The 27,924-nt window shown below is 46.1% G+C and overlaps 1 protein-coding gene across 2 annotated transcripts in view; it reads right to left on the bottom strand.

Annotated features, from left to right (window-relative positions):
- Positions 1-27,924, bottom strand: part of LOC138299195 (E3 ubiquitin-protein ligase TRIM11-like) — a 199,480-nt gene that overhangs the window by 97,726 nt on the left and 73,830 nt on the right. The window lies entirely within an intron of this gene.

The following is a 27,924-nucleotide window of genomic DNA, read 5'->3' as shown; positions in this document are numbered from 1 at the left end:
GGAAGAAAATAAAGCTTGCATAAGTAGCTCCAAATTGCACTCATCCTCACTAAAAGGAGGCTTAAGACTCCCACATTTGGAGAATTATTGGGTGGCTCAACAATTGGCACACTCGACAATCTTGTTATTCACGATTTGTAATGCCCCTTTAAGGGTGAATTTTGAAAAGTTTTTATTGAAAAATACTACCCCCATGGCCATTTATTATACTAAAAATCCAAACTACTCACAATTTTCAAATCCAATCATTTATTCTTCTCAATTAGCACAGCAAAAAGCTCATAGAATAATAAAATGCAATGCTTAAATCCATTTACATGCTACACTTTGGAATAATTCTGCTATTACTCACAAGGGTAGAGAGCTTAATTGGTACGTATCGAGTAATCATAAAATAAACATCATATTGGACTTATATACACAAAATAACTCCCTGAAATCATTTTCACAACTGCAGGAAACATATCGTCTTCCAAATTCACAGTTTAATTATTTTATTTTATTATATTATCGTCCATTTTAAACTCTATAACAGACTCCTGTTTGGACTTTATTATGCAATCATCTATTGCTCATTATATTCCGGCATGGACATTTTTTAAAGGTACTGTATCTGGTATATATTCCATATTAATTGATAGATCCTTTTTAAAAGAAACATCCAATAATTGAAAAACATGGTGGTCCACACGACCCAACTCAAAGCAGCGTCAGGATTGGCTGACTGGGAGCCTGTGCAGACTGTGTTGCCAGGCTTGAGAGAGCCTACTGCGCATGTATTTTTGGGGTTGTGTGGTTGAATATGTGTTTATGTGATTATGTGTTTGAGGGCTTGTGTACATGTCTTTCTGTGTGTGCGTGTGTATATATATATATTTTGTTTTAAACAGCTGTATGGATTCAGGGATCCATTGCAAAGTCTCAGGGGGCTATGCTGAGCACCGCAGTGGCACTGCTAATTCGATACAAACTAAAAAATATAATAATTCTTCAATAGTTTCTACTACATAGGGGTTCTCTTCTCAACAGCTTAAACTGATCTGGGGGTCTGAGTACCTCTACCCTGCTCCCTTCCACCTTATTTGTAAAGTGTTTTGAGGAAACAGAAAACAAGTCCTGGAGTCCTTAGATGGCAGCTGCAACTTGTGGTTTAAGTTGCAGCCAGTCAATCACAATGTGAGGGATGGCTCCCAGATTTGCAAAGCATCCGCAAGGGTTCTGCGTCATTAAATATGCAATTGTTGTAGCATGAATTGTTAAAAAACTACTAAGTGGATTTGCACCAAATCACAAAAAGCACACCTTCTGGACCAAGATCTGCCCTTCTGTTAAATTTGGTATAAATCCGTTCAGCAGTTTGGGTTATAGCTGTGTTTAAATTTCCTATGGAAAAATGAATGGGGTAGGAAAAATGTGTTTTGGGATTCCCCCATTTTACTTGGTTCTCGCTTCACAGATTCTCCTGAAACTTCCCATTTATGAGCTGAGGTGGGAGAACATTAGTTTTTAAAAGTTTTGTGAAAGTTCATAAAACGGCGCCAACATTATTAGGAAAACCAAAAATGCTTCCCCTATGGAGACGTGGTACTAAATATAACTACCCACTGGTGACCAGTGGGTAAAATGCAGTCACCACTAGGTAGTTATAGTTAGGACCATGTTTCATTTAAAAAGAGAATTAAATTAAATTAAAAAGAAACATTTTTCAGCATGAGATGCATATATATTGTTAAGTTTAAATTTAACTGAAAGTAATTTCTTTAATATCACAGGGGATTCCGTTTAATCATAACTGTTCGTAAGGGATGTAACCTCATTTTCCAAAGATAACCTCTCAGTGTTTAATTGTTTGTTAAAAAACAGATGAATCTCTCATGATCATATCTCTAATTACTGCTTTGCCAGCTCCCCAAAGTATACCGGCATTTGTAACTGATTTATCATTTTCTTTAAGAAATTGTTCAACATGTTGACATAAGCTTAGTTTTGCTTGAGGTGTTTTATATGAAGAAACATTAAATCTCCAATTGGATTTAGGGGTCTGTGCTAGTACAACATTGATGTGTATATCTATTAGATCAGTATCTGAAAGGCTACATGGAGTAATTCCTGTATGTGATATCAGCTGTAATGTTGTTGAAGAAGCCAAGAAATAATGTATTCTGGGGCGAATTAAATGAGAACAAGACATTAAAGTATAATCTCTGTCATCTGGATGTAATAATCTCCATGGTTCTTGTAATGCAAAATCTTCCATAAGATATTTTAAGATATGTCTGTCACTTGTGTGATGAGTATCAGCTTTACCCGATCTCTCAATGAATGGGTAGTGACATTCCAATCTCCCTCTACTCATGTAGATCCAAAAGAGGATAATAAACTATTAATCTGAGAAATAAATGTTATTTTAGAGTCAGTGGGTGCATAAATCATACCAATAATCATGAATGTATTTCTAACACAAAGTTTAGCAAATGTATATCTACCATTATCATCTATCCATGTTTAAATAACTTTAGATGGAAGGTTGGTTTGAAAAAGAATGGCTACTCTACACTTCCGACCAATAGTGCTATCATTGTTAAGACTATTAGGAATTATGCTAGAATGTATAACTTGACCAATCCAATCTCCTTTCAGTTTTTCACTTTCTGACATAGTGAGAGGAGTTTCTTGTAATAACGCAATATCTGGACTTCGTTGTCGAAGAAAATTAAGTATTTTCTTTCTCTTAATATAATGTGTTAAACCGTTAACATTTAAAGAAACAACATTTAAAGGTTTTGTATTATGAATTTACATATACCAAGGAAAAAAAAGAAGAAAAACTTTAAGAAGAGTAATAAAGTTTATCGGAACATATAAAAATAAGGTTGTGAATGTATTGAAAACAGATGATTTATGGGAGAAGGAAAAACATAAAAGAGAGAAAAAAGGTAATAAAAAAATTAGACTGTATCAGTACAGATAATGAATATGAATATTAGGAGAGCCAAGAAGAAATAGGTATAAAATCAAGTTAAGAATTAGGGATAGTTTTAAATAAGAAATGATTATTTAAAAAAAGAGCAGTAAAAATTTAAATTGTCCATCATTGAGTGATAAGACAATTACGTACACTAAACAACTAACTCTTTAAACTGAGGGGATAAACAATTTACACCATGGGTGGTAAACAGAGACGAGGGTAGCAATGCCATTTCAAATAGGAAAAGAATCAAAGTATCTGAAAACATGTTAATATATATAGTCGTATAGAAAGAGAAGAAGATACCAAAGAAGGAACATCATTTTAAATAATCTAAATCTAAACAGAAAGAAAACATGATGCAAAAAAACTTTTCGTAACAGAAAGAGGAAAAAAGAGTGCAAAGCATTATTCTGTAAATTGTAGTGTATCTATCGTGATCGAGGTTTCTGGGGTGATCTAGATTTATCTCTAGGTTTATGTTTTTTCCATGCTTTAAGTTTACCACCATGAGACCATTGCCGTTGAACAGTCTCCCATTGTCCCTGATCAGCATCGTCTGGAGTAGTAGATAAAGAAGGTTCTTTTGTGAATGGTGGAGATGAAGATTTATGTTCCATCACTGAATCCTTATCATCTAAGTAATTAAAAAATGATTCCAAGTCATGAGGATCAAAATATTCCTTGGTTTTCCCTTGAAAAGTCACAATCATAGAGGCAGGTTCCAAAAGACCATATTTTATATCTTTCTTCTTCAGTGTGACGCGCACATTTAAAAATTGTTTCCTTTTAAGATTGGTGGGTACTGAAAAGTCTGCAGTGATAATAACTTGTGATTTGTCATATGTATAAAGACCATGTTTCCTTGCTACCATGATGATTTGATGAGCTTGTTGATGTCGCAAACAGTATGCTAAAATATTTTGAGGATTTGTGGAGCTATCTGATGTGCGAGAGCGGACACAAAGGGCCCTCTGAAATTCTAGTTGAATGGTAAGGGTGATGTTCATCAGTGTTAAATTAGTCAAAAAACCTAACATGTTGTCTTTCTCTATTTGTTCCGGAAGACCTATGATTCTAACATTGTTCCTCCTACTGCGGTCTTCTAAATCAATCATTTTCTGCTGTAAATACCAGATATCATGACTTGTGTCAGGAATCTTATTGAGACGGGGCTCAATAACCGTAATGCAACCATCCATTGTCTGTATACAGGAATGAAATTTAGTCTTAATCCTTGAACTTCTATGGCATGAGCAGAGACTGCGTTATTTACAGACATAATTGAGGATTTTATATCTAGTAGTTCTTTCAGTATTGTGTCCATAGCTGAGTGGATTCAGCCATTTTACACTTTATGTCAGTAGTATAAGATTTAGATAACAGAGCTGAAATATATGATAATTGTCTTACCGCTTTAGGTTCCGACATATGCAATATATTTTCCTCTTCCTCTGGGCCTCATTCAATATCAGATGATTTTTTATATGTCTAAAGACACAGGTGTCGTTTTCAGTAATAAGCACTTACTTTGTTTTTCAATTTTCTGTTCTCTTTTTAATTTCCAGAAATTCCCATTAATCATGTAAACTTGAGGGATCACTCAGTAAGGTAGTGCAGCCTATTTTCAATGTTCAAAATATTTTTAACATAGCTCGGGCTAATCAGAAGAAAAAAAGAGGTGAAAAAAAGGTTTTCTCAAAATCAACCTTTTACTGTTTATTTTAACTGAAAAAAATGATATGTGCCCAAAAATTGTTTAAATAATGGCAAGTACAGTTAATTTAACTTGATTGCTCTACAATAGGATTGGTTGCTCTTTACTCAATTCCACCGATAATTACCCAGACTTAAAAATCAGATAAAAGCCAAATAGTTCACAAGAAAATATGAAGACATTTTCCAATGTTTGTTTTCCTTTCCAGTAAAAGTCTGTAATCAGTAAAAGATAAATGGAAAAAAAGGGAGCAGTTAACCATGTTTAAAAGGGAGGCTTCATCTTTGTCTGTGGGTCGCCATTTTAAGCTTTTCAGATGACATTTCCTTAAGCGTTATCTTCAATTGCAGAGTGATTTGCCTTCAAGCCATAAATCCTATGGCATGTTTCCCGTCTCTGTTTTCTCCGGCTCTAGAAAGGGACCGCCATTTTCTGCAGCGCTTGGCTCCGCCCCCGATAATTATGATTTTGACGGTACCTATCTGCAGAGCTTAGTGACAGGCTGTGCTGGTCAAAAGGTCAAAAGTGCATTGTTTTATCTTAGATTTTACATTCACATTGCGACCTCGCATGTTTTGTATATGCTGTTAAAGTGCTGTCTCAGGAGGTATAAAAGATACGCAGCCCTTCAGCTATTGATTTTTTTCCACTCACACAAGCCATGCTTCTTCGTCACTTGATTTGCCACAAGCTGTTTATCACTGGCCCCTTTCTTCACACTGTAAACTACTTTATTTTTAGTGCAGTGATAGCGGTGATTTAAGGTGTGTGTCAGCGCAGATCTGCACATTTCTTTGTGTACTTTGCCAAGAGATGTGCTAGTTGGCTGAAAACGGATGTAATCAGTTGCAAATTAAGGATATTTTCGAGGGAGTGGGTGTTCTAGTCTGATTTTGCTTATTAAACTGGTGAATAATTCTTCTAAGTTGTAATGTTGGTGACTTTATGGGTCATTATGAAAGTAACATGGAATTATATTAAATATAGAATTACAGGTTAATAGTTGTCAATTACTGGGTCATTTTCCATTTAGCGGTTTCAAATGACATTAAATAAACATAAAAAGTTGACGTCTGGCGAGATAGCGACCACTTACAATTTCATGTTCACTATTTCCCGCCACGCAGATCTACTTCCCCTGCTAAGATCAACTGCACAGTCAAACCATTCACACACATGACCTCAAATGCCTCAGCCTCCACCCCCTTTTCTGCAGATCGAAAATTACAAATTCTAGGTGTCCTGCTACCAGCACCATAACACTCCTGCCCTATCTTCCATGCCCAAATCTATAAAAATATCTGATGTCATGCAACTCTCATCCCCTCTCACAGTAGAACCCTCCATGGAATAGATACAAAAAACAGCTGCCATCCTACCAGCCTTTTCATCCATCCTTGGTAACATCCATTCCCACTTAATTCAATATTTTTAAAGTAACAATGCCTGGCATCTGCACAACTGTTCACCAAGCTACAACTTATAACAAAAAACAGCTTATTATAAATTACATAGGCGAAACTTAATGCATTTACCAATGCTTGTTTTCCTCTTGTTATTTTATTTTATTAATACATTTAAAACATTACATCAAGTAATCAATATAAATATTACTTCAACAGTGTGTTGCGCGAAAGAAAAGGAACTATAATTTGTACCTGTAGCACAATACAATTCAGCTTGCGTTAGACAGAATTTGCACATATATTCTATGCTAAATGTTGTACTTGTAGTTTGACTTTACACAATGATGGTTGCTAATCTGTTTCAGTAAAGCACGCACCCAAGTGTACCTCGTATGGCCACCATATATTACGGGGTCTGCTCATAAGTAGCATTAACATGCTATAATCTTCCGCTGTCTCATTGCAGTAGGTGATGTCTCAATGCCATTCTCAGTCCCATTCCACCAACGTTGTTAGTCGGTCAGCTGAACCATCTTATTACTGTGTGCCGTTTTGTTCCTGGCAATCATGTACGTGAGTGCAGTTGAAAACAACTGAAACTGCAATATACTGAAATCATTTAATGTGATCAGAATTGCCCAGTGGCCCCATTCCTTTAAAGAAGACCTGATATTTTAGCCAACAGAGCACTGCATTTTGGGACTTGCAGTTTTGTGCTTTCATTGTAAGGATAGGGTAAAATATTCCAGCATCCGTCATGCTGGTGGCAAAAGGAGAATCCAGTTGCCAGTTTTTTTTTGGAAAGGTGACAAAAACGTGAGAAAAAGTGAATAACAATGCTTTCCAAAATGTCTTTGACACTCTCTAACATCCTTTACAAATGTTGGGTCCTTTGCGTACATATTTCAATTTTACATACATAATTATTGTAAGAACAAATAAGATAAAGCATTTTTTTCTCTACCTCATTATACCAACTGAAATGTTTCACCATGCAAATATTTCGACCTGAAGTACAGATACTTCAGATAACTCGGACATGTTGGCAAACTATTCTTACCAAACACACAGAATTATGAGTCACACAGCAAACACCGGAACTTGTGCATTTTTACCCAGGTAAATATTGGTCAAACCTGCAGATATTTCCCAGAGAAAAGAGTCCCAAAAATTCAGTAAGCACCAAAATCTGAATTTTACTCATTTTCGAGAAGGAAACTACTAATTACAGGTTAGTGGTGCATCTGATAAATACAATCCCAAATTCATTGTTATTTATCAGATGCAATAATCAAAGGTGATACGCACACACTTTATGCAGAGCAATTGTTACTGCTATTTTCTGCAACGTGTGACTGTTTACATTTCCTTCCTTGTTTTCCCTAAACTCTGCTAAGGCTACTAGGAGGCAACCCTCCCCTTCATCCCCCGTTAGAATTCAAGAAAATAAAAAAACAACCAAGTCCTAGACTGAGGCCCTAATTATGAGGTTGGCGGTCTTAAGACCGTCAGCCTCGCAATGGCAGTTGGACCACCGCAAACAGGGCGGTCCGACCGCCCCATCATGACCCTGGCTGATCCGCCAAAGTCATACCGCCGACACTGCAGCCTGGCTGTCCCGGCGGTTGTAATCCGTCAGGGCAGCACTGCCCTGGAGATTATGAGTCCCCATCCGCCAGCCTTTCCATGGCGGTAAACACCACCATGGAAAGGCTGGCGGAATGGGGGCGTCAGAGGGCCCCTGCACTGTCCATGCACTTGGCATGGGCAGTGCAGGGGCCCCCATGCACAGCCCCATCGTGCATTTCACTGCCCGAATTACGGGCAGTGAAATGCGCAATGTGTGCTGCTGTACCGGATGCACCTCAACATTGCCCCCAGCTCGATTACGAGCCAGCTTCAATGTCGTGGTGAGTGTCCGCTGGGCCAGCAGGTGGAAACGCTGTTTTCGTCCAATGGCCCAGCGGAAAACTCATAATAGGGCGGAAATCAGACCGCCGAAATCGTAATGAGGGCCAGAGTGTTTAGGAGCCTGCTTAATCTTGTTTGTGGTTTAAATTGTGTAAAGTGCATGTAGAGTAGCACTTGTGTTTGGCTAGAAAAACAAGATTTTTAAGTGCACCAAAAGCATTAATCTGTATTGAGCCTGTCTGTATCCAAGGAGATTCTAAGCTCAAAAGCGGCCCAGTTACCCTATGCACATCAGTTTCTACTTTACTGATTGGCTCACAGGGCACCTGAGCAGGCCTTTTCCCTTCCTCTAACACCCTGCACAGCCCCTTAGGTTTAAGGGCACATGGTTGCATCTGTGTTCCTTTTTGGTTATTCAAGCTAGAGTTCTGATTGGCTGATAGGGCAAGGGTTTTGATTGATTGTTCAGGCTAAGGTTTCTGTTGGTCCTAGGGTTTAGGGTTCTGATTGGATGCCAGAGCTAGGGTTCTGATTGGTTCATAAAGCTAGGGTTTCTATTGGTACTAGAGCTTAGGGTTTGGGGTTTGATCGGTTGCATGGGCTGAACACGGAAGATTAGTTGTATGTACACGTATAACATATTAGTAATGAACTGTTACCTTTCTAATCTGGGGTCTACCCTGCAATTTTGTAATCTGGGGTTGTAGAGCTTGGGTCTCTATTTGACAGAGGTATGCACCCTGTCCAAGTAGGATCATATTCCTAGCCAGGGTAAGTCAGATACACATCCTAAATTAACTAGTGCTCACCCCCTGGTAGATTAGTACAGAGCAGTCAGGCTTAATTTAAGAGGCAATGTGTAAAGAATTGGTGCAACACACACACAGTAACACAATGAAAACACTACAAAAAGACTCCACACAGGCTTAGAAAAAAAATAGGCAATGTGTTGAGTAAATCAAGACTCAAATGACAAACATCCAATCAGTTAAAGGCAAGATATGATTTTTTAAAGAGGAAATAAAAAAAAAGTTACTTAAGGTCACACTAGATCAGGGTAAATCCAAAGTTCAGGCTTGCAATGATGGAGGACAGGCCAGCTACAGAACCTACGCAGGGTCCGCTGCAAAAGTACCTTGCATGAAAGAAGTGTTGACGTTGAGGACTCGATGAGTGGAGCAGAGGTGGAGATGTGTCACTGTTGATCAAGGAGATGCAGGCGAAACATTGGTTCTGAGCTGTGCAGCTTTGAGAGAGCATTGAAGAAAAAGCAGCAATGGGCATTGAGGAGATGCATCGTTGTTGAGCCATGCAGAGAGGAAGATGTGTCGGAGTCGAGCTGCATAGAGTTGAAGATGGGGCAGAGTCTGGGGACGATGCGTCACACAAGCTGCAATGAGGTGTCTGCAGCTCGAGCTGCAGCGGCGATGCGACAGTGCCGGATTAAATATGTCAGTTCTGATCGGTGCAATGTTGTTGATGCGTTTTTTTCTTGGGTTGCAGCAGAGATACTCACTTCCAAAGGCCCAGGACTGGATTGTCACCGCTTGGCAGAGCAGGACTCACAGCAGACAGAGGCCTCGTGCTAGTTGCAGGCAGTCTTACTTAAGGGTCCCCAAGACTGCAGAAGAACAGGGGTCAAGCCAACAATCCCTTGGAGTCACTCTAGGTTCAAAGAAGAGGGGTCCAGTCCATCCTCAGCAGGGAAGAAATAAGTAGGCAGCAGCGTAACTCATCAAAGCAGAGAACAGTCCTTCTTGAAAAGCAGTCCCGCAGATTGGAACTCCTTGCAGCACAGCAGTCCTTACTCCTGGCAGAGTTCTTCATAGGTCCAGTAGTGTACTGATTTGGTAGAGTCAGATATCCAGTTCTTATACCCAAAAGTGCCTTTAAAGTTGGGGTGACTTTAAAGCAGGGTTTTTGATTAGAGGGTAACCAGCTCTTTGTGTTTGGGGACCGTCACTCCCTCATCAAGTGTGTCAACTCCCCCTCCCTCTTCCTGCCCAGGAAGAGTTATCAGAATGCAGATATGTCCCCTGCCTTCCTGTGTTTGTGGCTGTCTAGAGGGAAAACAAAAAGTGAAGATACCACCCACACTAGACATGCTGCAAGGGACACAGAACAGTAAGAACAGACAAATGCCCACTTTCTAAAAGTAAAAAAGAACAGATAATGGACGGAATGCTGAACAATGAAAACATCACCCCCAGTCACAAAGGTCTGGGTTTAATCCATCATCTTTTTTGCCCACGACATCCTGTTCCCCATGAGAACAGTCCAGGGAAGGACTTGCCCTGACATGGGTTCTGTGCTCACTGCACCACTGGTTTCAAGCTAGCCTGGCTGGTTCGGGGTGATACTCCAAAACCGGTCCTAGGATGCTTGTTTCCAGTCCAGGGAGGACCTGTCCTGGCAGTTCAGGCTGGACTGTTCCCATGGGGAGTAGGGTCAAGACTGATTTGCATGTGGCTGGGTCCAAATGGGGATGTTGTGGTGGGTAAAAAAACAATGAATTAAACCCAGATCTTTGTGACTGGGGGTGAATGTTTGCAATGTTCAGCATTCCGTCCATCATCTGTTCTTTTTATTTCTAAAAGTGGCATTTCTAAAATAGTAATGTTAAATCCAACTTTACCATTAAAGAGGATTTATTATTACCATTCCAAAGATATCAGACATGATGTGGCTACTCCTTTCCAATCAGGAATTACAACTTAAAAGTGTATTAAAGAATTCCCAATGCTCGCCTATGAACAAGCAGTAGGTCTCACAGTAGTGAAAAACAGATTTAGCTGTTTGACACTACCAGGACATGTAAAACTTAAAAGTAAATGTCCTACTTTTAACGTACACAGCACCCTGCCTTTAGAACTACCTAGGACCCAACTTAGTGGTGACGTGTAATAAAAGGGGAGTTTAAGGCTTGGCAAGTAGTTTTAAATGCCAAGTCAAACTGACAGTAAACTCACACACAGGCCCTGCAATGGCAGGTCTAAGACATGTTGGACAGGCTAATTGTGTGGGTGGCACAATCAGTCCTGCAGGCCCAGTAGTAGCCTTTTGGTCACAGGCCCTGGGTATATGGTATGCCACTTTACAAGGTACTTACAAGTAAACTAAATATGCCAATTGTGTATACACCAATATTACTGTGTTTATGTCAGGAGCACATGCACTTTAGCACTGGTTAGCAGTGATAAAGTGCTCAGAGGCTTAAGGCCAACAGAAAGATTCAGTAAAAAGAAGGGTTAAGCAGGCAAAAGGCTTGAGGAAAGACCAGCCTGCAGCTGACAGGTGTTAAAGGGGTCCACTCTTGAGTATCATCAGTATAGTTGATTAATACTTGGACTTTATGGTTTTCATTTTCATTTGGTTGATTTGTCTCTCCTTTTTCTTTCTCTGCCTTTTCTTCTGTTTTCAACATATCCAGGATATGTTTTCAAATTTAACAAGCAAATAATGCTATAGAAGAATGAACATGACATTTATTCAAGTTCAATCTCTTTCAATATCTGTAAGGGGGCTTAATTAAACTTTTACTAAGGCGAGTTCATATTGTTGGTTATTTGTTGATTGGTAGGATTCACTGCCGACATACAGGATGTCTTTTATGATAAAACAATGATAATGTGAGCAATTTAAAAAGAGCCCAGAAAAAGGAGGAACTAACATGGAATCATCCCACTTGGGCAGGATTGTGTATGCAAGGGCGAAATGTAATTAAAATGATAATTCGAAGGAGTGATTGTATAACTCTACCACAGCTTAGAAAACAAAGCAGTCTGAATTCTCTCAGTTTTTTAAGCTTCCAAATGCATTCAAGTAAAGAAAAACTGCTACAATGAAGTGTTTCTTCTATGTTCAAACTTTTGAGCATGTGACCACTTTAACTGTAGTTGCTATATACGGCAGCCCCGGTATGTGAACAAGGCTGTGTCATAACTGAAATGTGTTATGGCAGCATTTCAATAAATCAGCAAACACTGAATTACTCTGGTGTGCTGGAGCCTGTTTCTGTTACGGGTGTGATCGGAAAAGGAGACTAATGTGGAGGGATGACTCCATTTTGCAAGCACCCCCGGCACCGAGGTGGCATTGCGGCGGTCATCAGTTTTTTAAGGAACATATTATTATATAAATATATATGAATATACACTACAGTAAGAATTTGGCCTTCCCACGTAGCACAACTTTCAGATTTAATACATGAACACCTGAAAGACCCATTTATATTCACATGCTAATGAAAACCTATAAACAAATACATAAAGAATAGAATACATCTCAACCAGTTCCGTGTTGAGGACAGAACGGTTCCGTCCGCAGACACAGTGGGCATGTGCTGTGCACGGATTCACTCCATCCTTGCACCCTCCCACGGGGGAAGCGCTGGCACTTTCCCTGTGGGCTGCCCATTACAGCCCCCCTACAACGGATGGCAGCGGAAGCGCTTCCACTGCCACCCTACCCTCCCAGTCAGCAATCTGATGACATCAGCACTCCAACGTCTTCACATGCAGGAAATCTCACTGAAAACCATTTGTGCTTCCAGTGAGGATAAGGTAAGTCCTTCTCTGGGGTGAGGGGGGTTTAACTTTTCAAAACAGAAATAGGGGAAAGGAAGGAGTTGTTCCTTTCCCAGTGTGCCTGTTATGAATGGATTCCTGCTCCACGATCATGGGTGAGGCCCACGATCGTGGAGAAGGAATCCATCCACTAGACCACCAGGGATTTTTTGAGTATTTTTAGGGGACAGACCCCTTACGCAAGGGTTTCTCTCTGGGGGCCAATAATTTATCCATGCTTCTGGTCTCCCCTGGGGGTAGATCAGCTGACTTTCTTGGCTGATCTGTCCCCTGGGGATGTCAAACCCCACTAACTACTAGGGTTTTTTCTCTGTGTAAAATAAGGGAGCAACCACTTAGTCACAGCTGCCAAGTTTTCACTTTTTTTTATTGGTTTTCAGTGCATTTATGAGTGACATTTCATTGCCTTACGTGGGACACCTTTAGTGACACTTTTTTAGTAAGTTCAAGAAAGGAGTTATTTTTATGTAATAAGGTAAATAGGTGTAATGGGCCATTTTTTGTAAAATGTTATGTGCGTGAATCGACGTAAAACATATGCTATGCTCATGAAGTTTCGCAATATGTTTTTGAAGCAGTCTGATTTTGGAATAGTAGCATCTGATCCCCAGGAAGGGGGCTTCTAGAGTGGGCATGGCCATGCCTCTAATGGGTTGAGTTTTGAAGGAGGTCGAGCTCTTGGGATTCGGCTTCCCTTGCTACAAAGGGTGGCTGGAATCCTGCAGTGATAGAGGCAGAATACATGGCCTTCTGTAGTTCTGCGGGACCATGTACAGCAAAGGGAGTGCATGTGGGCCTGGTTTAAAAGACTGGAGTTCCGATAGAAAATATGATATTCCCACTTGCAAGTGGGCGTGAAATATGTGGGTGTTCTGGCGTTGCCTTTTGTGCACCAGTGCTGAAAGATTCCAGCCATAGAGCAGGGTGTGGGCAGTGAACAACCGCTGCTCCATCAAGCTACTCCAGGTGGGCAGGGGTTCAGGCCAGAGAAAAGTGGTAAACAAAAGCAAACGGGCCATAAAAATGAAAGAAGGTAAAGCATAAAAAGTGAAGTCCAGGCACCCTTGTGGGCTGTAAAGATCTCAGTTGGTTAGGGCTCACTCGGAGCTGCTGGCTGGCTGTGCAACAGTGACACAGGCCGTCTCAGCTGCCCCAGCACTACCCCAACATTGTAACTTCATTTAACACAGTCTCAGGTGCCTGTGCCGAGCTGCTGCCTGTAATGCAGTACCACCAACACTATTTAGTTCGACCAGGCTGAGGCTCAGCCATGCGCTGCGTACAAGTGATCAAGGTGCTAAAAATGCATGATAATACATTTTGATGCAACCCACCACATTAAGATGCATTAGTCTAACGCCTGATGCATGGTGCTTGGCAGGGCTGCATGGACAAGAGTCGCTCCCCTGGGGTCAAATGTGTTTCCAAGTCTCTGTCCACTTGGGGCCATCTCAGCCATTTTTTGGGCTGATCTGCCCACAGGTGGGGACGAAACCTTCTAGACAGCAGGGATTTTATTTGATAGTGACCCCTGGGCAAGCTCACTAGACACTTGGGATTTTCTTTTTGATATTACGGAGGGTGGCTTCATGGGGCCCTTTAGTGAGGAATTGGTATACTTTTGGTCGTTTTCTGCCCCCCTTGAGAGCAGATTGGCCATATTTTTAGGCCAATCTGCCCCCAAGGGGGAAATAGCCACCAGTGTGAACTGGAGTTCGACTGATGGTCTGAGTGTACTGGCATTGGGCAGGCTGTGTGTGTGCTAGCATTTGGGTGGTGATGGGTAGTATTTTATCATGTTAACTGTTTTATTTCTTGTCATAATTTGCATTTGTGTTTGTAATGTTTTATTTCTCCTTTTTATTCTAGTGTGAAGCTTTTGATTTGTTTTGCTGTGACTCCTGCTTGCAGTATCAACACTGGTAGATGTGCAGGTTGTGTAGTTGCATGTTTGGTAAGAACGTTTTTTATTCTGTTTTCTCTAAATTAGTATAATTTATCTTCATGAATGTGTTTTTTGTGAATGGTTGAATAATATTTACCTTCTGTTTTATTGTGTGTTCTCCTTTGATTTGTGCATGATGTGTATTGTGTTGTCATGTGTTTAATTTTCTTGTCTTGTGTTACATTGTCTTTTTGTTTTTCCTTTTAGAGGATATCCTTGGTGCTTGCTGTGTCTGTGCAGAGTAGGTGCTGGTGAGTCTAGCTGTCTCTGGCAAGTGAGTGTTGTTGTTTTGAGTACATAGGTCTTTGAGATGAAGCCACAATTTATGTATTACTTATTTTACACAATGTTGGTTGTTGTTGACTTATTTGTCAAGTTTCTTTTAGTAGTAAAGATTAGGACTAGCTGTAGGGTTTCCACTCAGTAATTTGTTGGTATGCCTTTTTAATCTTCCTCTGACCGGGATTATGAGACTGACTCTGCATCTGAGGCAGAGGAGGAAGCGTAAGATTCTGGCAGTATATTTTCTGTCCGAGAGGAATCATCTGATGATTAAGCCACACTCAGTGTGGTGGAAGTGCCTCTTGGTGCAGCAAGAGGCATTTGGATTGCAGCCTGGGGCTGAAAGGCTTCTTATTGGAAGAGCTGAACTCTTGGTTGCCCCAAACATGATGTCTGCCTTCAGTGGTGTCTCAGAGTGTAGATTGGATACAGAAAACTATAAATTAGTTTCAGTTGTTTATGGATGGTGTATTTTTGGATGACATTGTTGACCAGAATAATTGGTATGCTGAACAATATTTGAGGGACAACAGTGCCAGACTTAAGCCCCATTCTAGAGCTAGCCAGTCGACTCACACAAATCAGGATGAGTTGAAGCAGTTCTTGGGTTTAACTATTTGATGAGCTTGATAAGGAAGCGGTCGCTATCTTCATATTGGTCTACTAGCCCCTTGACAACAGCTACATTTCCTGCAACCATGAGACATGATAAGTATTTACTTCTTCTTCGGATGCTGCATTTTGTTGCTAATGCTTCTGCATTGCCTCAAGAACACCCTGATTGTGACTAACTATTTAAGATTTGGCCTGTCGTTGATCACTTGTAAATCGATTTTCAGAGATCTATATTCCAGGGAAAGAAATAGCTGTGGATGAATCTTTGGTCCTGCTCATGGGCTGTTTGATTGTTAGGCAGTAGAGACAGCACGGTTTTGAAATTAGGATGTATAAGCTGTCTGAGAGTAGTACAGTATATGTCTATAATTTCAGGGTGTATACTGGTAGGGATTCCACTAATGACTTCCCTGGTGGTCCATACACTTTCGGAGTTAGTGAGAAAATTGTCTTGGAATTTATACATAGATTATTTCTACACTGGGGTGCAATTGTCCAGAACATTGTTCAAAGTAGACATTGCTGCTATTAGCACAATCTGCTCTTATTGTAAAGGTTACCCAAAAGAGCTTGTTTGTAAAAATATACATGAGAGCAGACAATGTAGTGCCTTGCGTAGTGATGAAGTTCTAGCTGTAAAATTTGCAGACAGGAGAGATGTCTACATGGGAACTACTTTCCACGATGAAAGAACTTCACCTGTGACTGTTTGGGGTCAGGTAGCTGAACTGCGCAAACCTGTGTGCATTTTATACTACACTAAGGACATGGGAGGTGTAGATAGAATAGGACAGAGGTAGGAACTTCACACTGCTGTTAAGGCTTACATTTGGTATATGAAGTTGGCAATCCATTTGTTTAACCTTGCAACCTTCAATGCTTTGATTATATTCAAGGATTGTTCTCTAGGGTCAAAGATTACATTTGTTCAGTTTCAGCAATCTGTGATAGGCGGCCTCGTTGTAGTGGAACGGGCAAGAGTTCCTAGGGTTAAGTGGTGGAGGATGCGGCTAGACTAAAAGATAACCACTTTCTGGATCATATTCCTCAAAAACCAAAAAAAAGACTTTCCCAGTAGGAGATGTTTTCTAAGTCTGTATCCGATGAGGTGTGCGAAAGGAGAGTCATATGTACTGCCCGATTCTTGTTCTAAAACTGGGTTGTGTGTACCCACGTTTTAAATTATACAACATGTAACAGAGTAAATTGACTGGTCTGTATCATTTTATATTTTTGTTCAGATTTCACAGTTGCCATTAGTTTGATGTATTTATTTAGAGCTGCTGTGTTCATAGGTATAGTTTTTCCAATTGGTGTGTATTCTTTTTTGTTAAACAAATGTGATGGCAGTGTGCGTAGTGACGGTTGGCTGGTGGTGAGCATGGACTGGTGGTTGGCTGGCGGTGAGTGTGGACTGACTCCTGGCTGGCGGTGTGAGTAGACTGGAGCTTTGCTGACGGTGTGCGTGAGCTTGACTGCCAGTGTCTGTGAACTGGGATTTGGCTGGCGGTGTGTGAGTACTGACTTGCTGCTGGTCACTACACACACTGATAACCAAACACCAGTCCACACACTCCGTCAGCCAACAGCCGGTGTGATTGCTGTGTTGGTGATGTGGGCGTATGAAAGTGATGGGCCCTTGAATGGCGCTATCTGTTGATGTTAGTGTCATAATATGCTGGGCCCATGGCTGGTGGTTTGAATGGTGCTGTGTGTGTCACGTATGAAAGGTGTTTGAATGGACTGTAAAGCAGTTGGTGCCTTGAGGTGACTTTACAGCTCACAAGCTTTGAGTCATTGGTTCAGTTTCCTAACCTTTCAGTTATTAACAGTGTATTTAGTTTTTGTGAAATCTCTTGTTAACAAAACTTAACGTATTGAACCCTTTTTCATCATCATGCCAAATTCAACCAGTATGTGTGTGTACTTGATGAACAGATGGCTGTGCTATAATACTGTTCTTTTCTGTCTTTCTCTGCTAGGGTGTATTTTGTCTCTAGGGAAAATCTACCAACTCTAGATATTTTTGTAAACTAGACACCTAAAGAGTAAAGGGTGGTGTGCCTCTCATGGTTCCCAACAAGCTGGCTTGTGTGGTTGGGTCTAGTGCCCGCAACAGGAACTGATCAGACTAATATCAACGGGAGTCCTCGCAAAGGGACCCTCCTTGAGCTTGGTTTGATTTGTTCTGGTACAGGCACAATGCCCAGCCACACAAGTGAGGGAAACTTGGGGGAATGTCAGGTGGAAGGAAGTTTGTGCCTTGAGGTGACTTTACAGCTCACAAGCTTTGAGTCATTGGTTCAGTTTCCTAACCTTTCAATTATTAACAGTGTATTTAGTTTTTGTGAAATCTCTTGCTAATAAAACTTAACGTATTGAACCATTTTTCATCATCATGCCAAATTTAACCAGTATGTGTGTGTACTTAATGAACAGATGGCTGTGCTATAATACTGTTCTTTTCTGTCTTTCTCTGCTAGGGTGTATCTTGTCTCTAGGGAAAATCTACCAACTCTAGATATTTTTGTAAACTAGACACCTAGGGCCATATTTATACTTTTCGACGCACAACTGCGCCAACGCAGTTGTGCGTCAAAAAATGTAACGCCGGCTAATGCCATTCTGAAGCGCCATGCGGGCGCCGTATTTAATCAATGACGTTAGCCGGCGTTAGCCGGCGCTGCGGAGTGGGGTGCGTCAAAAAAAATGACCCACACCAGGCAGCGCTGGCATAGGGGAAAATGGAGTTTGGGCGTCAAGAAATGGGACAAGTCGGTCTGAGGCAAAAAATCTGCCTCAACCCGATTTGCACCATTTTTTTTTTACTCCCACCCTCCATTGAAATGACTCCTGTCTTAGCAAAGACAGGAGTCATGCCCCCTTTCCCAATGGCCATGCCCAGGGGACTTCTGTCCCCTGGGCATGGTCATTGGGCATAGTGGCATGTAGGGGGGCACAAATCAGGCCCCCCTATGCCACAAAAAAAATAAAAAAAAATACTTACCTGAACTTACCTTAAGTTCCCTGGGATGGGTCCCTCCATCCTTGGGCGTCCTCCTGGGGTGGGCAAGGGTGGCAGGAGGTGTCCCTGGGGGCATGGGAGGGCACCTCCGGACTCCTTCCGAGCCCACAGGTCCCTTAACACCTGCCCTGACCAGGCGCTAAAAAACGACGCAAAATCGGCTGGACGTCATTTTTTTTGACCCGCCCACTCCCGGGCGTCATTTTTGCCCGGGAGTATAAATACGGTGCACAGGCCTGGGAGTCATTTTTTAGAAGGGAGCGCCTACCTTGCATATCATTAACGCAAGGCTGGTTCCCCCTTCTAATAAATGGCGCACATGGTGGAACGTTGACGCCCGCTGCGTCGGACGTCAAAGTATAAATATGGGGCAGTGTTTGCGCCGAATGTGCGTAAAAAAAAACTACGCAAATCCGGCGCAAACAGAGTATAAATATGCCCCCTAAAGAGTAAAGGGTGGTGTGCCTCTCATGGATCCCAACAAGCTGGCTTGTGTGGTTGGGTCTAGTGCCCGCGACAGGAACTGATCAGACTAATATCAACGGGAGTCCTCGCAAAGGGACCCTCCTTGAGCTTGGTTTGATTTGTTCTGGTCCAGGCACAATGCCCAGCCACACAAGTGAGGGAAACTTGGGGGAATGTCAGGTGGAAGGAAGTTTGTGGCTCCCCACGGATTCTAGAACTTTCCATTAAAGAAATATGAGGAAAATATGTTTTTTTGTCAAAGTTTCAGGTTTGCAAGAGATTCTGGGTAAAAAAAACGCGGTGAGAGCCAAGTAAGTCATCCCATCCTGGATACCCGTAGGTGTCTAGTTTAAAAAATGCACAGGTTGGCCTGGTTTCCCTAAGTGGCAGCTGAGCTGGGTTCAAAATCTAGAGCTACCCACATTGGGAAAAGAGGGTCAGTATTGGGTGGGAACATGTGCTGTGTCCATGTTACATTTTGGGCTGTTTCCTGATGCGGGCACTAGGTCTACCCACATAAGTGAGCTACCATTTTTATTGGGAGACTTGGGGAAGTGCTGGGTGGAAGGAGGTTTATGGCTCCAAATGGTTTATAGAATTTTCTATCACATAAGTGTGAGGAAAACATGTTTTAGTCAAGGTTTGAAGTTTGCAAATGATTCTGGGTAACAAAACGTGGTAGAAGCTATGCCAGTCAGCCCACCTTGGATACCACTAGGTGTCTCGATTTAAAAAATTTACAGGTTGGGGAGGTTTCCCTAGCTGGCAGCTGAGCTAGGGTACAAAATCTAGAGCTACTCACAATGGGAAAAGAGGGACAATTTTGGATGGAAAAATGCATTGTGTCTATGTTGCATTTTTGGCTGCCTGTCACTGGCACTAGGTCAATCCACTCAAATGAGGTACCATTTTTATCAGGAGACTTGAGGGAACACTGGGTGGAAGGAAGTTTGTGGTTCCCCACGGATTCTAGTATTTTCCAGCAGAGAAATCTGAGAAAAATTTGTTTTTTCTTGTCAAAGTTTCAGAATACCCCTAGGTGTCTAGTTTAAAAAAATGTACAGGTTGGCTAGGTTTCCCTAGTTGGCAACTGAGCTAGGGTACAAAATCCAGAGTTACCCCTATTGGGAAAAGAGGGTCAGTTTAGGGTGGAAAAATATGCTGCATCAATGTTGATTCTGGACTGCTTCCTGTGCCAGCACTAAGTCTACCCAAACAAGTGAGGCACCATTTTTATTGGGAGAATTGTGGTAGCATAGAATAGTAGAGAACTTCGTATAATCTATTAGATTTTGTTGCATTGGCGTCTTTAAAATTTAAACCAGTGTATAAGAAAGATGACATTTTGAAAAATACCCTCCAAATCATTCACTATTACGGGTACCCACAAATTCAGACATGTAAAACTAGCCACCGCTCCTAAACTCTATGGTGGTCATTCTGACCTCGGCGGTAAAAGGTGCTTACCGCCGGTCAGAAGTCTGCCATAATCCCGCCGCGGTCGTGGTTAACCGCCACGGTCATTCTGACCCGCAACAGCCAAACCGCCTAAAACCCGACATCCACAAAAGACCGCCATACCAGCGGTCGGCGGAAAAGTGGAGATAACCAAACCTCCACCGTCACGCCAACAGAAATAAGCCCATGCCATTCTGACGCACGAATCCACGCGGCGGTCTTTCAACCGCGGTATTCCATTGGCGGTACACACCGCCGCGGTCAGAATACACACAAACGAACAAAACCCAGCAACATTGGCCCATTTGAATTTCACACACCAGATACACATACACACACCACTCCCACACACACAATACAATATAAAACGCGCACCCACATCTCCCACAAACCCCTACGACCAAAATTTCGATACTAGGACACAGAGAGACACCACTGCACAGAGTAGACCATCACACAGAGGCACATCACAACATCACCCACACAATCTCCAAGCACTAAACAACACACACCCCACCCCACCCAACAAACACACCCCTCCATGGCACCACAAAGACACCCCCGCTTCTCTGACGAAGAACTCAGGGTCATGGTGGAGGAAATCATTTGTGTGGAGCCCCAGCTGTTCGGCAAACAGGTCCAGCACACCAGCATTGCCTGGAAGATGGAGCTATGGCAAAGGATAGTCGACAGGGTCAACTCTGTGGGACAGCACCCCAGAAATAGGGACGACATCAGGAATCGATGGAACGACCTACGGGGGAAGGTGCGTTCCATGGTATCCAGGCATAACATCGCCGTGAACAAGACTGGCGGCGGACCCCCACCTCAACCCCCAGAATTTACAGCATGGGAGGAGCAAGTCTTGCACATCCTGCATCCTGACGGCCTCACAGGAGTTGGCGGAGGAATGGACTCTGGTAAGTTGAATCTTCAATACTTCTTCCCCCCCACCCTACCTGCATGCCAACTCATACCCCCACCCTCACCCCCACCCCCAGCACACCTACTCCCTGCAAATGTCTCACCATCACAACCCACCCATCCCAACACCTAGCCCTGCATGCGTCCACTAAGCATGGACACCCATCACCAAAGCATGCCCACTGCACATACACATCTCCCCCACAAGCCACCCTCACTAAAGCCCCCACACAGGAATGCCAGCACTGGGGTACACGGGAACCCACACATTCACCGAAATGGCACACACTGAAACAATAACCATACCTCTATACCCCTGCAGGACCCGAACGCCACCACACCGCCCCGGAGGGTCCAGAAATCTCCATACCACCCGCCCAAGAGGCCATCAGCGATGACAGCAGCTCTGTCGACCTGGAGCCTGATGACCAGCCCGGACCATCGGGGACCTCTGGACAGTCGGTTCCCCTCAGACAGCCACAGGCCACACCAGACCCAACCCCCACTGGGAACACCAGCACAGCTCCCACCCAGCGGGCCCATGCCTCTGTCTCCAGGACGCGTCAATCAGCGGTGTGTCCACCACTACAGGGCACCCAGGATAACCCACCACCCCAACAACAACAGGGACCTGGGGGCAGTGGCAGTGGGCACACCGTCCAGGGGACAGAGGCCCAGGAACACACGGGAACTGGGAGGGCTGCTGTGCGTCAGGGGGGGGAGGGGCCCAGGGAACCCACTCTCCACGAGGCCCTCACCACCATCATGGGAGCATACAACTGCTCCCAGGAGATGATGGCGACGGTACTGGCCAGGTTCCAGGAGATCCAGGTACTGCAGGAGGAACAGTATAGGGGGTTCAGGGAGGACATCAGAGCCATCAACTCCACCCTGGGCACCATGGTAGGGCTGCTGAAAGATATCCTCAACACCAGGACGGACACTCTCGAACAACAAAGGGCCCCTGCCACTAGCCTCGACCAAGAACTGCCAACCACCTCCGCCGGCGCTAGTGGACAGGAGGCCCCCGCACAACAGCAGCCCACCAGAACCCCACATCCTGCAGGAGAAGAACCACCCCGCAAGAGGGCCCTGAGATCACGTAAGAAGACAGAGTAGGATGTCAAGACCCCCGCCAGCAAAGGATACCACCTGATGTCATCCCATTGTCCCACATTGTCACCCTGTCCATCCTTAAACTGCCCCTGCTCCATCTCTCCACAGGCCTACGGACAATACACCTGTGTGACTGTAACTCTGGACTCTGCCATAGACATTCCTTCACCATAGCCCCCACCCAATTGAAACCACCCATCCCATTCTGAGCACTTCAATAAACACAATTATTGCACAAAACGATCAGGAGTCTGGCTGTGATTTCTAAATTATGTATTAGACATGACAGTGCAAAAATATTTATGTACATAGTGATGCCAACAAACCGCTGCCACACAGCTGTAGTCCATGGGGAAACGAAGCAGAGGACACGCAGTGGGGGCCACAGCTCTGAAATTGGAAGGGAAAAGCCACAACTCAGTCATCATACACTGGGGCAAATAGACAGGCAGTAGAGAGGCAGGAGAGTAGGAGAAATTGTAAAAAGAACGTTTTGAATTTTTACCTGTGTGTTATTGAAAATACTGTGCTTTCACTCTGTCCCTGTTGTCTGTTTCATCCCCGTCCTCTTCCTCCTCTTCACTCTCCACAGGTTCCACCGCTGCCACAACACCACCATCTGGACCATCCTCCTGCAGGAAAGGCACCTGGCGTCGCAAAGCCAGATTGTGAAGCATACAGCAGGCCACGTTGATATGACACACCTTCTTTGGTGAGTACATCAGGGATCCACCTGTCATATGCAGGCACCTAAACCTGGCCTTCAGGAGGCCAAAGGTGCGTTCGATCACCCTCCTAGTACGCCCATGGGCCTCATTGTACCGTTCCTCTGCCCTGGTCCGGGGATTCCTCACTGGGGTCAGTAGCCACGACAGGTTGGGGTAACCAGAGTCCCCCACTAGCCATACACGGTGTCTCTCTAGCTGTTCCATCACGTAAGGGATGCTGCTATTCCTTGGGATGTAGGCGTCATGCACTGACCCAGGGAACTTGGCATTTACATGCGAGATGTACTGGTCGGCCAAACACACCACCTGGACGTTCATAGAATGGTAACTTTTTCTGTTCCTGTACACGTGTTCACTTTCTCGGGGGGGAACCAAAGCCACATGGGTCCCATCAATGGCACCAATGACGTTGGGAATATGTCCAAGGGCATAGAAATCACCCTTCACTGTAGCCAATTCGCCCACCTCAGGGAAAACTATGTAGCTCCTCATGTATTTCATCAGGGCAGACAACACTCTGGATAAAACCTTGGAAAACATAGGCTTGGACATCCCGGAAGAAATGGCCACTGTTGACTGAAATGACCCACTTGCCAAAAAATGGAGTACTGACAGCACCTGCACCAGAGGGGGAATTCCTGTGGGTTGGCGGATGGGGGACATCAGGTCTGGCTCCAGCTGGGCACACAGTTCATGTATAGTGGCACGGTCAAGCCGGTATGTCAGTATAACGTGGCGTTCTTCCATTGTCGACAGGTCCACCAGCGGTCTGTACACGGGGACATTCCTCCTTCTCCTCGCCAAACCCAACGGACGGTGCCTAGGAAGGACAACATGGAGCACAGAGTCAAACAACCCACAGGTACGTGGCCACAGTTTGCAGAGTAAACGATTGTGTATGCATTGAATGGCTTGTATGAGTGGCTATGCAAGGCCTAGGCCTGTGTGACGCAGTAGAAATTAAGCCATGTGGGCCCTCGAAATGGCGGCTGCCTGACCTGTGAAGTGTGACAATGGGATGTGAGGTCAATGCGCTGGCGTGGCACACTGCGGCGGTCGGTGGGCGAAGACCGCGGCGCGAAGCCGCATTGGTTAACATTGAAGCCTATGGGTTTCAGGAGCCAATGGCGAAGGGCGCCGGCGGTGGCGGTACGCACCGCCGCCTTACGCACCGCCGCGGGCGTGACCGCCATTTTATAACTGATTAATCACTCGAGACCTGATCTTCCACAGGAGAGGACCTATACTGCAAGTGCTGCTGTGACCTCGGTCTGGAAGAGACAATGGCTGCTGCGACTGGGGAAAGGGCCCCTGCCTTCACTGGTGAAGAATTGGAAAAACTTGTGGATGGGGTCCTCCCCCAGTATGCGCTACTCTACGGTCCTCCAGACCAACAAGTGAGTAAATTTCAAGATGGATTTGTGGCCACTGCCTGGGTTGAGTGGGGTGAATGGACGAAGGTGCGGAGGCGAACGAATGAGGTATGAATCGCACGACAGATGAGAGCATGGGCCACATGGCAGGGCTGGGGGGCGGGGGCCACATGGCAGGGTTGGGGGGCGGGTGGCCACATGGCAGGGTTGGGGGGCGGGGGCCACATGGCAGGGCTGGGGGGCGGGTGGCCACATGGCAGGGCTGGGGGGCGGGGGGACACATGGCAGGGCTGGGGGGCGGGGGGCCACTCCCAACGATAACGCAGACAAACTTGAACTTTGTATTTCTCTCTCCCTGTACGTGTCACATAGGTCAGCGCCCATCAGAAAATCGGGATTTGGCGTGCCATCGCCAAGGACGTCCGGACCCTGGGGGTCCACCATCGATGGGGCACCCACTGCCGCAAGAGGTGGGAGGACATCCGCCGCGGGACTAAGAAGACCGCCGAGTCTCTGCTGGGGATGGCCTCCCAACGTAGGCGGGGTGCCAGCCGTCAATTGACCCCCCTGATGTTCCGGATCCTGGAGGTGGCCTACCCTGAATTGGATGGGCGCGTGAGGGCAGCACAGCAGACACAAGGGGGTGAGTACAAGCACAATCTGCTATGTTTGCGCACAGTGGAGGTGTCTGGGTGGGGGAGGAGGGCTGTGGGTCCCCCTAGGCCAGGGCGAAATCTGTAGGGTAGGCCCCTCCGTAAGCCCCTGTGTCTCCCCCCCCCCTCAGTAGTGTGCCAGTACAGCTATCCCTGGGCCTGTGTCATCTATGGGTGCAGTTGTCATCTCTAGGCGTATAGGGCATGTCCCACGGATTGCGTAGCGGACCCCAAGTGCGCGACGTAGTGCAGGGGGCATCTGTGTCTGTCATGTCCGCCAACAGTAGCGGTAATCCATGCACTCAAAATGTCTTTATTTCTCTCCCCCCCCTTTTTGTTTGTCTTTCTGTGCATGTGTGCATCAGCATCATCAGGCGGAGGAGAAGTGGCATCGGGGCAGGAGGGAGCTGCATCTCACATGGCCCCGGAGGGCCATGCCACAGAGTCAGACTGGACCAGTGAGACGGAGGGCGAGGGGAGCTCCACAACGGGGACGCGTGGAGACCACAGCGACACGGACACGTCCTCGGAAGGGAGCTCCGTGCCCCACGCACCTACAGGTACAGCCGCCACCCAGCGCACCAGCTCCGCCCTCCATGCAGCCCCTCAGCGTTCGCCCCGTGCCCGCTCGCACACCAAGGCGGGCATCTCCTTCGCCCCAGGCACCTCAGGCCCTGCCCCAGTTACCCCTGCTGCCCTTAGTGAGGAGGTCATTGACCTCCTCAGAACGCTCATTGTTGGGCAGTCTACCCTTTTGAATGCCATCCAGGGGGTGGAGAGGGAGGTTCATCGCAGCAAAACATCCAGATGCAGACATGCCAACAGTCACTACCACCTCTGTGTCCCCCACCTCCTCGTCTCCTTCCTCCCTCCCTGTGACGTCTACACTCACACCTGCAAGCACAACACCATCAGCCAGTACTTCCATCAGCAGCACACCCTCCAGTACAGTCCGCACACATGCAGTCACCACCCCCACTACCATGTACACGTCCCCTGTGTCCTCTCCCAGTGTGTCTGTCACCCCCTCTTCCACACCACACAAACGCAGGCAGCCACCCACCCAACAGCCATCCACCTCACGACAGCCTCCAGCTCATGCACCTGCACCCAAAGACAGCACACTTGACTCTCCTACAACCACATCCTCTTCCTCCACTCCCAGACCCACTGCATCTACCCTTCCCTTTTGTCCCAAAAAACTTTACCTGTCCACACTAAACCTCTTTCCAGACCCTGACCCACCCCCTCCATCTGGTAGGATTAGTAAGAGCACCTCAGCCACCACCAGCCCTGCAGCACCCTTGACTAAGGTGCAGGGGTTTTGGAGTCCCCCAGCTCCTAGGGCCGGAACCTCCTCCAGCAGCAAGGGGACAGCCAGCCCACCCCCTGGGAAGAGGAGCAGGAAACACAAGGGCCGGCGCAGGAGCCCTGAGACAGCAGCCCCCAAGGACACTACCCTGCCACCGTCACCTGCCACAGCTCCAAAGGGAGGAAAGGGCCACAGACCCTCAGGCAAGGAGGGCAAGGGCAGCAGGGCGGAGAAGTCAGGCAGCAGGCCAGCTGCCCAGGAGGGACCCACCTGCCCCATCCGCGCTGCCCAGGAGGACCCCACCAGCACCATTGCCGCTGCCCAGGGAGGCCCCATCCCCATCCCCGCTGCCCAGGAGGACCCCACCAGCACCATTGCCGCTGCCCAGGGAGGCCCCAGCCCAGCTGCCCAGGAGGGCCCCACCTGCACCATCGCCGCTGCCCAGGAGGGACCCACAGCCCAGGTGGGCATTGAAGGAGCCCCATCCCCGCTGCCCAGGAGGCCCCACCAGCCACTGGGCAGATGGCCATAGAAGGACCGCCATCTCAAGCACCGCTGAACAGGGCCCCGCCGTCTCAAGCACCGCTGAACTGGGCCCCGCCGTCTTCAGCACCGCTCCGCTGGGGACCGCCGTCTCAATCACCGCTGAACAGGGCCCCGCCGTCTCAAGAACCGCTGAACAGGGGACCGGCGTCTCCAGCACCGCTGAACTGGGCCCTTCAAGTCAAGCACCGCTGAACTGGGCCCCGCCGTCTCCAGCACCGCTCCGCTGGGGACCGCCGTCTCAAGCACCGCTGAACAGGGCCCGCCGTCTCAAGAACCGCTGAACAGGGGACCGCCGTCTCCAGCACCGCTGAACTGGGCCCTTCAAGTCAAGCACCGCTGAACAGGGCCCCGCCATCTCAAGCACCGCTGAACTGGGCCCCGCCGTCTCCAGCACCGCTCCGCTGGGGATCGCCGTCTCAAGCACCGCTGAACAGGGCCCCGCCGTCTCAAGAACCGCTGAACAGGGGACCGCCGTCTCCAGCACCGCTGAACTGGGCCCTTCAAGTCAAGCACCGCTGAACTGGGCCCCGCCGTCTCCAGCACCGCTCCGCTGGGGACCGCCGTCTCAAGCACCGCTGAACAGGCCCCGCCGTCTCAAGAACCGCTGAACAGGGGACCGCCGTCTCCAGCACCGCTGAACTGGGCCCTTCAAGTCAAGCACCGCTGAACTGGGCCCCGCCGTCTCCAGCACAGCTCTGCTGGGGACCGCCGTCTCAAGCACCGCTGAACAGGGCCCCGCCGTCTCCAGCACCACTGAACTGGGCCCTTCAAGTCAAGCACCGCTGAACTGGGCCCCGCCGTCTCCAGCACCGCTCCGCTGGGGACTGCCGTCTCAAGCACCGCTGAACAGGGGACCGCCGTCTCCAGCACCGCTGAACTGGGCCCTTCAAGTCA

This window comes from Pleurodeles waltl, chromosome 6 (assembly GCF_031143425.1).
Source record: "Pleurodeles waltl isolate 20211129_DDA chromosome 6, aPleWal1.hap1.20221129, whole genome shotgun sequence".
NCBI classification, from domain to species: domain Eukaryota; kingdom Metazoa; phylum Chordata; class Amphibia; order Caudata; family Salamandridae; genus Pleurodeles; species Pleurodeles waltl.
This window is presented reverse-complemented; position numbering and strand designations above follow the sequence as displayed.